This window comes from Arachis hypogaea, chromosome 14, assembly GCF_003086295.3.
Source record: "Arachis hypogaea cultivar Tifrunner chromosome 14, arahy.Tifrunner.gnm2.J5K5, whole genome shotgun sequence".
Taxonomy (NCBI): domain Eukaryota; kingdom Viridiplantae; phylum Streptophyta; class Magnoliopsida; order Fabales; family Fabaceae; genus Arachis; species Arachis hypogaea.
In genome coordinates this window covers 105,167,101-105,178,236 of record NC_092049.1, presented here as the reverse complement: position 1 = coordinate 105,178,236, position 11,136 = coordinate 105,167,101, and positions in this window count along the sequence as shown.

The window sequence follows — 11,136 nt, the reverse complement described above, 5'->3', positions numbered from 1 at the left end:
CATGCTCTGTTCTGGCGTTGAACGCCCAAAACATGCTTCTTACTGGCGTTTAAACGCCAGTAAGGTCTTCCTCCAGGGTGTGATTTTTCTTCTGCTGTTTTTGATTCCATTTTCAATTTTTTTATATTTATTTTGTGACTCCACATGATCATGAACCTAATAAAACATGAAAAATAATGAAAATTAGATAAATAAACATTGGGTTGCCTCCCAACAAGCGCTTCTTTAATGTCAATAGCTTGACAGTGGGCTCTCATGGAGCCTCACAGATGTGCAGAGCTTTGTTGAGACCTCCCAACACCAAACTTAGAGTTTGGATATGGGGGTTTGACACCAAACTTAGAGTTTGGTTGTGGCCTCCCAACACCAAACTTAGAGTTTGACTGTGGGGGCTTTGTTTGACTCTGCTTTGAGAGAAGCTTTTTATGCTTCCTCTCTATGGATGCAGAGAGAGATCCTTGAGTTGTAAACACAAGGTTGTCCTCATTCAATTGAAGGATCAATTCTCCTCTGTCCACATCAATCACAGCTCTTGCTGTGGCTAGGAAGGGTCTTCCAAGGATGATGAATTCATCCTCATCCTTCCCAGTATCTAGGACTATGAAATCAGCAGGGATGTAAAGGCCTTCAACCTTTACTAACAAGTCCTCTACTTGTCCATAAGCCTGTTTTCTTGAATTGTCAGCCATCTCTAATGAGATTTTAGCAGCTTGTACCCCATAGATTCCCAGTTTCTCTATTACAGAGAGGGGCATGAGGTTTATTCCTGAACCAAGGTCACACAGAGCCTTAAAGATCATGGTGCCTATGGTACAAGGTATTAAGAACTTTCCAGGATCCTGTTTCTTCTGAGGCAATGTCAGTTGATCCAGATCACTTAGTTCATTGGTGAACAAGGGAGGTTCATCTTCCCAAGTCTCAATACCAAATAATTTGGCATTTAGCTTCATGATTGCACCAAGAAACTTGGCATCTTGCTCTTCAGTAACATCCTCATTCTCTTCAGAAGAGGAATACTCATCAGAGCTCATGAATGGCATAAGGAGGTTCAATGGAATCTCTATGGTCTCTAGATGAGTCTCAGATCCATTTGGTTCCTTAAAGGGAAGTTCCTTATTGATCACTGGACGTCCCAGGAGGTCTTCCCCCTTGGGATTCACGTCCTCCTCTCCCTCTTTGGGTTCGGCCATTTTGGTTATGTCAATGGCCTTGCACTCTCCTTTTGGATTTTCTTCTGTATTGCTTGGGAGAGTACTAGGAGGGATTTTAGTGATTCTTTTACTCAGCTGGCCCACTTGTGCTTCCAAATTTCTAATGGAAGACCTTGTTTTATTCATGAAACTTACAGTGGCCTTAGATATATCAGAGATTAGATTTGCTAAGCTAGATGGATTCTGCTCAGAATTCTCTGTCTGTTGCTGAGTGGATGATGGAAAAGGCTTGCTATTGCTAAACCTGTTTCTTCCACCATTATTAAAGCCTTGTTGAGGCTTTTGATCCTTCCATGAGAGATTTGGGTGATTTCTCCATGATGGATTATAGGTGTTTCCATATGGTTCACCCATGTATTTTAACTCTGCTATTGCAGGGTTCTCAGGATCATAAGCTTCTTCCTCAGAAGATGCCTCTTGAGTACTGTTGGATGCAGCTTGCATTCCATTCAGACTCTGAGAAATCATATTGACTTGCTGAGTCAATATTTTATTCTGAGCCAATATGGCATTCAGAGTATCAATTTCAAGAACTCCCTTCTTCATAGGCGTCCCATTACTCACAAGATTCCTCTCAGAAGTGTACATGAACTGGTTATTAGCAACCATGTCAATGAGTTCTTGAGCTTCTGCAGGCGTTTTCTTTAGGTGAATGGATCCACCTGCAGAAGTATCCAATGACATCTTTGATAGCTCAGATAAACCATCATAGAATATATCCAGGATGGTCCATTCTGAAAGCATGTCAGAAGGACACTTTTTGGTCAGCTGCTTGTATCTTTCCCAAGCTTCATAGAGGGATTCACCTTCTTTCTGTTTGAAGGTCTGAACATCCACTTTAAGCTTGCTCAGCTTTTGAGGAGGAAAAAACTTGGCTAAGAAAGCCGTGACCAGCTTATCCCAAGAGTTCAGGCTATCTTTGGGTTGAGAGTCCAACCACACTCTAGCTCTGTCTCTTACAGCAAAAGGGAAAAGCATGAGCCTGTAGACTTCAGAATCTACTCCATTAGTCTTAACAGTATCACAGATCTGCAAGAATTCAGTTAAGAACTGAAAAGGATCTTCAGATGGAAGTCCATGAAACTTGCAGTTCTGCTGCATCAGAGAAACTAGCTGAGGTTTCAGCTCAAAATTGTTTGCTCCAATGGTAGGAATGGAGATGCTTCTTCCATGTAAATTGGAATTAGGTGCAGTAAAGTCACCAAGCATTCTCCTTGCATTATTGTTGTTGGGTTCGGCTGCCATCTCCTTTACTTGTTCGAAATTTTCAATAAGGTTTTCTCTGGATTGTTGTAATTTAGCTTCTCTTAGTTTTCTCTTCAGAGTCCTTTCAGGTTCTGGATCAGCTTCAACAAGAATGCCTTTTTCTTTATCCCTGCTCATAAGAAAGAGAAGAGAAAAAGAAAAGAAGAGGAATCCTCTATGTCACAGTAAAGAGGTTCCTTATTTTTAGTAGAAGAAGAGAAGAAGAAAAAATTCGAACACAGATAGAAGAGGGGGTTCGAATTTGGTGAGTGATGTGAGGAAGAGATGTTAGTAGATGAATAAATAAATAGAATAAGATGAGAGAGGGAGAGGATTTTTGAAAATAATTTTTGAAAAAGAGTTAGTGATTTTCGAAAATAGTTTTTGAAAAGTGTTAGTAATTTTCGAAAATTAAAATAAAAAATTCAAATAATTAGTTAATTAAAAAGAAATTTTGAAAAGGGGGAAGATATTTTCAAAAATTAGAGAGAGAGAGTTAGTTAGGTAGTTTTGAAAAAGATAAGAAACAAACAAAAGTTAGTTAGTTAGTTGAAACAAATTTTGAAAATCAATTTTGAAAAGATAAGAAGATAAGAAGTTAGAGAAGATATTTTAAAATCAAATTTTTGAAAAAGATAAGATAAGAAGATATTTTTGAAAAGATATGATTGAAATTAGTTTTGAAAAAGATTTGATTTTTAAAATCACAATTAATGACTTGATTCACAAGAAATCACAAGATATGATTCTAGAACTCAAAGTTTGAATCTTTCTTAACAAGCAAGTAACAAACTTGAAATTTTTGAATCAAAACATTAATTGATGATGTTATTTTCGAAAATTATGTGATAAAGATAAGAAAAAGATTTTTGAAAAATATTTTTGAAATTTTCGAAAATAACTAAAAAATTTGAAAAAGATTTGATTTTTGAAAAAGATTTTGAAAAAGATAAGATTTTTAGATTGAAAATTTGATTTGACTCATAAAAACAACTAGATTTTAAAAATTTTTGAAGAAGTCAATCCAAATTTTCGAATTTGATGAGAGAAAAAGGGAGAGATATTTTTTTTGATTTTTTAATTTTTAATGATGAGAGGGAAAAATATGAAAAAGACTCAATGCATGAAAATTTTGGATCAAAACAATGAATGCATGCAAGAATGCTATGAATGTCAAGATGAACACCAAGAACACTATGAAGATCATGATGAACATCAAGAACACATTTTTGAAAAATTTTTAATGCAAAGAAATCATGCAAGACACCAAACTTAGAATTCTTTAATTTTTAGACACTAAGAATTCAAGAATGCATATGAAAAACAAGAAAAGACACAAAACATGCAAATGCAAAGATCAAACAAGAAGACTTACCAAGAACAACTTGAAGATCATGAAGAACACTATGAATGCATGAGAATTTTCGAAAAATGCAAGATGCACATGCAATTGACACCAAATTTATAACATGACTCAAGACTCAAACAAGAACACAAGAATATTTTTTTGATTTTTATGATTTTATGATTTTTTTGGTATTTTTTTTTTCGAAAATCATTTTGAAAAAAGAAAAATAAGGATTCCAAAATTTTTAATATGAATTCCAGGAATCTTATGCTCTTTAGTCTAAAGCTCCAATCAAAGGGTCAGGCATGACTTAATAGCCAGCCAAGCTTTAGAATGGAATTACATCCATTGAGGTGATTAGTTGAAGGCCAATCCCAAAGGAGTTTGGATATGGCTCTACAGCCAGCCAAGCTTCAACATGCTTCATGAAACACTAGAATTCATTCTTAAAAATTCTGAAGAGAAATATATTTTTGAAAACATTTTTTTTTCGAAAACAAAGGATAAATTTTTGAAAGATTTTTGAAAAATTTTTGAAAAGAAAACGAAAAGAAAGTTACCTAATCTGAGCAACAAGATGAACCGTCAGTTGTCCAAACTCGAACAATCCCCGGCAACGGCGCCAAAAACTTGGTGGACGAAATTGTGATTACACTTTGATTATGTAAAATTCATTGCTCTTTCTTTCCCTGGCAATGGCGCTAAAAAACATGATGCCAATACCATGGTTCACAACTTCGCACAACTAACCAGCCAGTGCACTGGGTCGTCCAAGTAATACCTTACGTGAGTAAGGGTCGAATCCCACGGAGATTGTTGGTATGAAGCAAGCTATGGTCACCTTGTAAATCTCAGTCAGGCGGATAATAATTGATTATGTAGTTTTCGAAATTAATAATAAAATAAGGATAGAAATACTTATGTAAATCATTGGTGAAAATTTCAGATAAGCATATGGAGATGCATTCGTCCCTCTGAACCTCTGCTTTCCTGCTGTCTTCATCCAATCAATCTTACTCCTTTCTATGGCTGGCTTTATGTAAGGATGTCACCGGTGCCAATGGCTACTTTCGATCTCTCTCGGGAAAATGGTCCAAATGCTTTGTCACAGCACGGCTAATCGTCTGGAGGCATCACCCTTGTCGTTGGTTGCATCCTATTCCTCTCTGTGAAAAAGGTCCGATGTGCTGTCACTGCATGGCTAATCATCTTGGAGGTTCTCGATCATACTGGAATAGGATTTACTATCCTTTTGCGTCTGTCACTTCGCCTAGCACTCGCGAGTTTGGAGTTCGTCACAGTCATTCAATCCCAGAGTTCTACTCGGAATACCACGGACAAGGTTTAGACTTTCCGGACTCTCATGAATGCCGCCATCAATCTAGCTTATACCACGAAGATTCTGATTAAGAAATCTAAGAGATACTCATTCAATCTAAGGTAGAACGGAAGTGGTTGTCAGGCACGCGTTCATAGGGAATGATGATGATTGTCACATTCATCACATTCAGGTTGAAGTGCGAATGAATATCTTAGAAGCGAAATAAGATGAATTGAATAGAAAACAGTAGTACTTTGCATTAATCTTTGAGGAACAGCAGAGCTCCACACCTTAATCTATGGAGTGTAGAAATTCTACCGTATGAAAATACATAAGTGGTAATAGAGGGTAAGCATGGCCGAGTGGCCAGCCTCCCATGGAGGTCTAGAGATCTCAAAATGATCAAAAGATAATCCAAAGATGGTTCCAAAGATGTCTAATACAATAGTAAAAAGTCCTATTTATAATAAACTAGCTACTAGGGTTTACAGAAATAAGTAATTGATGCATAAATCCACTTCTGGGGCCCACTTGGTGTGTGTTTGGGCTGAGCTTGAGTGTTACACGTGTAGAGGTCATTCCTGGAGTTGAACGCCAGTTTTGGTGCCAGTTTGGGCGTTGAACTCCACTTTGCAACTTGTTTCTGGCGCTGGACGCCAGAATTGGGCAGAGAGCTGGCGTTGAACGCCAGTTTGCGTCATCTAAACTTGGGCAAAGTATGGACTATTATATATTGCTGGAAAGCCCTGGATGTCTACTTTCCAAAGCAATTGGAAGCGCGCCATTTTGAGTTCTGTAGCTCCAGAAAATTTATTTTGAATGCAGGGAGGTCAGAATCCAACAGCATCAGCAGTCCTTCTTCAACCTCTGAATCTGATTTTTGCTCAATTCTCTCAATTTCAGCCAGAAAATACCTGAAATCACAGAAAAACACACAAACTCATAGTAAAGTCCAGAAATGTAAATTTAACATAAAAACTAATGAAAACATCCCTAAAAGTAACTAGATTCTACTAAAAACATACTAAAAACAATGCCAAAAAGCGTATAAATTATCCGCTCATCAAACACTCCGAGATTATATGGAAAGATTCAACAAAACATGCTTGAAAATACAAAACTTACCTCCTGAAGCAATGATAATGGAGTTGGTTAATGACCTTAGAGAAGGGCCATTTTTCCAATCTATATCCAAGCGACACCCAACTTTCTTATATGAAGCACAAGAGCGGGCAGAGAAGTATATCAACATGAAGATGAACTCCCAACTTAGAGATCTCATTCCAAAGCTGAACCTTCCCTACCAAGCTTGGGATAAGGAGAATGAGACAAAGAAAAAATAGGAGTAAAGCTCGGAAAAGCCTCGAAGATGCCACAACCACACTCCACTCTGAGTTTCTTTTGTTGATATTTACAGGAAGATCTGTAACACCGAAAAACTTTCACCTTCTCTCCCCATTAAACAAAAAAAGGCCAGAAGTCAGACAGAATATTGTGAGTATCACAAACTATATGGACATTCTACCAATGACTGTTATGATATGAAAAATGTTATAGAAAAGTTGGTCAGAAAAGGTCGACTAGAAAGATACCTTACTGAAAGGTCGGACGACTCGGGAAAAAGGAAAAGAGGAGATGAAGATGGGAGTCGGCGAGATCGGCCACCACAAACCTCCGATAGGCACATACACATGATAAAAGGAGAATTTGCAGGAGAAGGAGTTACTAAATCCTCATGCAAAATGCATCTTAAGGAGGTATATCAAGCCGGAAAAGACGACAAAGTTTCTGACTTACTTACAATCTCCTTCACCAAAGATGATGCAGAAGGGGTGACACCTGGTCACGACGATCCCTTGGTAATTATAATGATTCTTGTTACTGAAAATCTCCATCGAACCTTGGTAGATTACTAAAGGCTTATCCATATAATCTTTTTGGGTTAGGAGATTGATGAGCGGATATTTTATACGTTTTTTGGCATCATTTTCGTATAGTTTTTAGTAGTTTTTATTAAGTTTTTATATGTTTTAGTGTTAAATTCATATTTTTGGATTCTACTTTGAGTTTTTGTATTTTTGTGAAATTTCAGGTATTTTCTGACTGAAATTGAAGAGCTGGAGTAGAAGTCTGATTCAAAGACATAAAAGCACTGCAGATGCTGTCTAGATCTGACCTGCCTGCATTCGGAAGAGCTTTTTTGGAGTTACAGAAGTCCAAATGGAGTGCCCTCAATGACTATGGAAATCTGACTTCTAGAGCTTTCCAGAAATATATAATAGTCTATACTTTGCTTCGGATTAGAAGGCCCAAAACTGGCGTCCAACGTCAGCCATCTGACCAATTCTGTCCAGCGCTAGAAAGGGATTCCAAGCTAGAGTCCAATGCCCAAAAAGGTGCCAGGACTGGAGTTCAATGCCCAAGGAAGCCTAAGCACATGGATTTCATCAAAGCTCAACCCAAACACTCGTAAAGTGGGCCCCAGAAGTGAATTTTAGCATTAAATAGACTGTTTTACCCTTACTAGTCACTAGTTTAGTATTTAAAGTAGAAGATTACTCTTTGTTAAGGATCTTCAGCCCTATTTTCATTTTCACTATTGTATTTTACTTTCAGTATGAGTTTCTAAACCTCTTAAGTTAAGGGGAGGAGCCCTGCTGAGTCCTATGAATTAATAAAAGTACTACTGTTTCTCTTCGATCCGTGTTTAATTAATTCTAAGATATATATTCGTTCTTCATCACTAAGAATGTGTTGAACTGGCATAAGGTTATCACATTCTACATGGGTTCATAGTGCGTCTTTCATCGGATAATGATAAACTGCCAGCTTGAATATACGTCTCTCGGACATCTAATCTACGACTTCGTTGGGGACTTCTCGAGACATCAGTTTAGCCGATTTTCGGGGAGATTAGGGTCTTTGTGGTAGAGGCTAGAACCCAACGCGCAGCATTCCTCCGATCCAGAAGATTTGACCTTGTCTGTGGCGTCTTGAGTAGGATCATCAAGGAGAATGAACTGTACGAGCTTCACCCTCAATCAGAATGGGTCCGCACTAAACTTGGGGTTCAGATCTGGAGGAGTATTGGTAGCTACTCAAACCAGTGTCAATCACATACAGTCTGCCATAGAAGAAATCACTCACAAGCAAAGAAAACAGTACTACCAGAATTAATTTAGAAAGACTAAGCACCTCCAATCCTTTAACTCATTCTTATCCCTCTTTTCACAGTTTACACGACTTCTGAGTTCTAATTACTCCTTTTCTCTATTCTCATTACTGACTCTATTTGGTATAAAAAGTAATTTATACAATATTAAAACACGTTAAATTTACCAACATCTCCTACTCTTTCATCTGCCTGACTAAGACTTGCAGGATAACCATAGATTGCTTCAAACCACAATCCTCATGGGATCGACCCTGACTCGCTCAAGTATTACTTGGACAACCCAGAGCACTTGCTGGTACACTAGTACGAAGGTGTGGGGATTCGTGCTACCAAGTTTTTGGAGCTGTTGTCGGTGATTGTTGAGTTTGGACAAACTGAAGGATTATCTTGCTCCATAGATCAGGTAATTTTTATTTTTGTTAAGTCTTTGATTTTCTTCTTCTCTATTTTTCAAAAAATTAAAAAGCCTTTTCCAGAAATATTTTCTTTTCTTTGTTTAATCTTCGTTCTTTGTTTGAGTCTTGTGTTATTGTTGAATCTTTTATTTTTATTTTTCCTTCTCTATTCTTTTGGAAAATTTTAAAAAGATTTTTCAAAAAGATTTTTGTTTTTGTAGTTCAATTGGTCAGAGGGTTGGCTTATGTTCTTGATAATTTATGTTCCTTTGAGTCCTTCTTTCTAAAAACTTTTCAAAAATAATTTTTCTTTGTTTAAACCTTGTTACAGTTTTTAAGTTTGGTATTTTCTTGTTATTTTTCTTTGTGTTCTTTTCAAAAATTTTATTTTAGTTTTCTAAAAATTTTAAGTTTGGTGTTCTTTTTATGTTCTTGTATTCTTTGAGTCTTCTTCTTTGTGTTCTTGTTAACATTCAAAGTGTTCTTGAGTCTTGTATTTGTTTTGGTCTTAAAATTTTTAAGTTTGGTGTCCCCTTGTGTTTCCCTCTAAATTTTCGAAAATTAGGGGGTGCTAGATCTAAAAATTTTAAGTTTTGTGTATTTTACTTGTTTTTCTCTCTCTTCATTAATTCAAAAATAAAAAAATAAAATATCTTTTCTTATTTTTAATTATTTTTCGAAAATTTTTTACACAAAAATTCAGATTTTAATTTTAAAATTTAAAAATCAAATCTTTTCAAAATCAAAAATCATATCTTTTTCAAAATTTTATCTTATCTTATTTCAAATTTAAAATTTCAACTTTCAAAATTAAAAAAATTAAAATTAAAATTTAAAAAATTAAAATTTCAAAATCTAAAATTTAAATTTCAAATTTCAATTTTCAGAATTAAATCTTCTCAAATTTCAAATCTTGATTTCAAATCTCTTTTAAATTAGTTACATATCTTCTCTCTCTTCTTTTTCAAAACTCCCTAACTAACTGCTTCTCTCTAATTTTCGAAAATCCTCTTCCTTTTCTCTCTCTTCTATTTTCGAAATTTAATAATTAAATTTTAAATTCTTTTTTAATTAATTAATTTTAATTTCGGTTTAAAAAATTATTATTTTAAATTCTTATTCATCTCTCCTATCCCTATTTCTTTTTCCTTTCCTTCTACTTTTCTTTATTATGAACCCAAATGGGAATGAAGAGTTCAGGAGAACCCTGGAATCTTATACAAATTCCTCTACTGACTTCTATGAAAGAAGTATCAACATACCTCACATCAGAGCTAGTAGCTCTGAAGTGAACCCTCAACTCATTACTCTAGTACAGCAAAATTGTCAGTATTCTAGGCTTCTTTAGGAAGAACCTACAAAATTTATGGCAGACTTCTTAAAGATTACTGACACAGTACGCAGTGAGAGAGTAGACCAAGATGTCTACAGGTTATTGCTTTTTCCTTTTGTTGTAAAGGACCAAGCAAAAAGGTGGTTGGATAACCAGCCTAAAGCTAGTTTAAAAACTTGGAAACAGTTAGTGGACAAGTTTTTAAACCAGTACTTTCCCCCAAGAAAGATGAACCAGCAGCTGAGACTGGACATCCAAGGCTTCAAACAAGGAGATGGTAAATCTCTTTATGATGCATGGGAAAGGTATATGAGGATGCTAAGAAAATGTCCCACTGAAATATTTTCAGAATGGGTATAGTTAGACATCTTCTACTATGGGCTTTCAGACATGGCTAGAATGTCCTTGGACCACTCTGCTAGTGGTTCCATGCACATGAAAAAGATCATTGGAGAGGCTCGAGAGTTTATTGAGACAGTTGCCACTAATCAGCATCTCTACTCATCTCCCGAGACCTCTATAAAATGAGAGGTTAAGGAGGTAGTTGCTGAACCTAACCCTCTAGAGCAGGATGGCCCATTGACTCAGTAACTGCAAGCCCTTGCCCAGTAAATACTGGAACTGCAAGAGGCTCTGTGAGAAACTCAGGCTTCTAACAGAAATGTATAGGCCTAGTTGAGTCAAACAAGGCAGCAGTTATTTAAGCAGATAACAGATGAATGCCAGGCCATTCGACTGAGGAGTGGGAAAAACTTAAGCTCCCAACCTCATCCTAATAAGAAAGAAAAGCCCATAGAGGATAACCAGATCTCTGCACAAGATGGTTCTGGGAATTCAAACGCCCAGAGAGGTATCCCTCTTGCCGTTGAGCGCCAGGAATAGGCAGAAACCGGGCGTTCAAACGCCCAAAGAGGTATCTCTATTGGCGTTGAACGCTAGGAAAGGGCAAAGAGTGGGCGTTTAAACGCCCAAGGGGGCAGCAGCCTGGGTGTTGAACGCCCATGCAAAGGAGGTCAGTCACAAACTGATAACAACCCTCCTAAGCAAGCTAGTAACCCCCATTCCAGCATACAAAGCATTCAGCCTTCATCAACCAAGGTTGATGAGT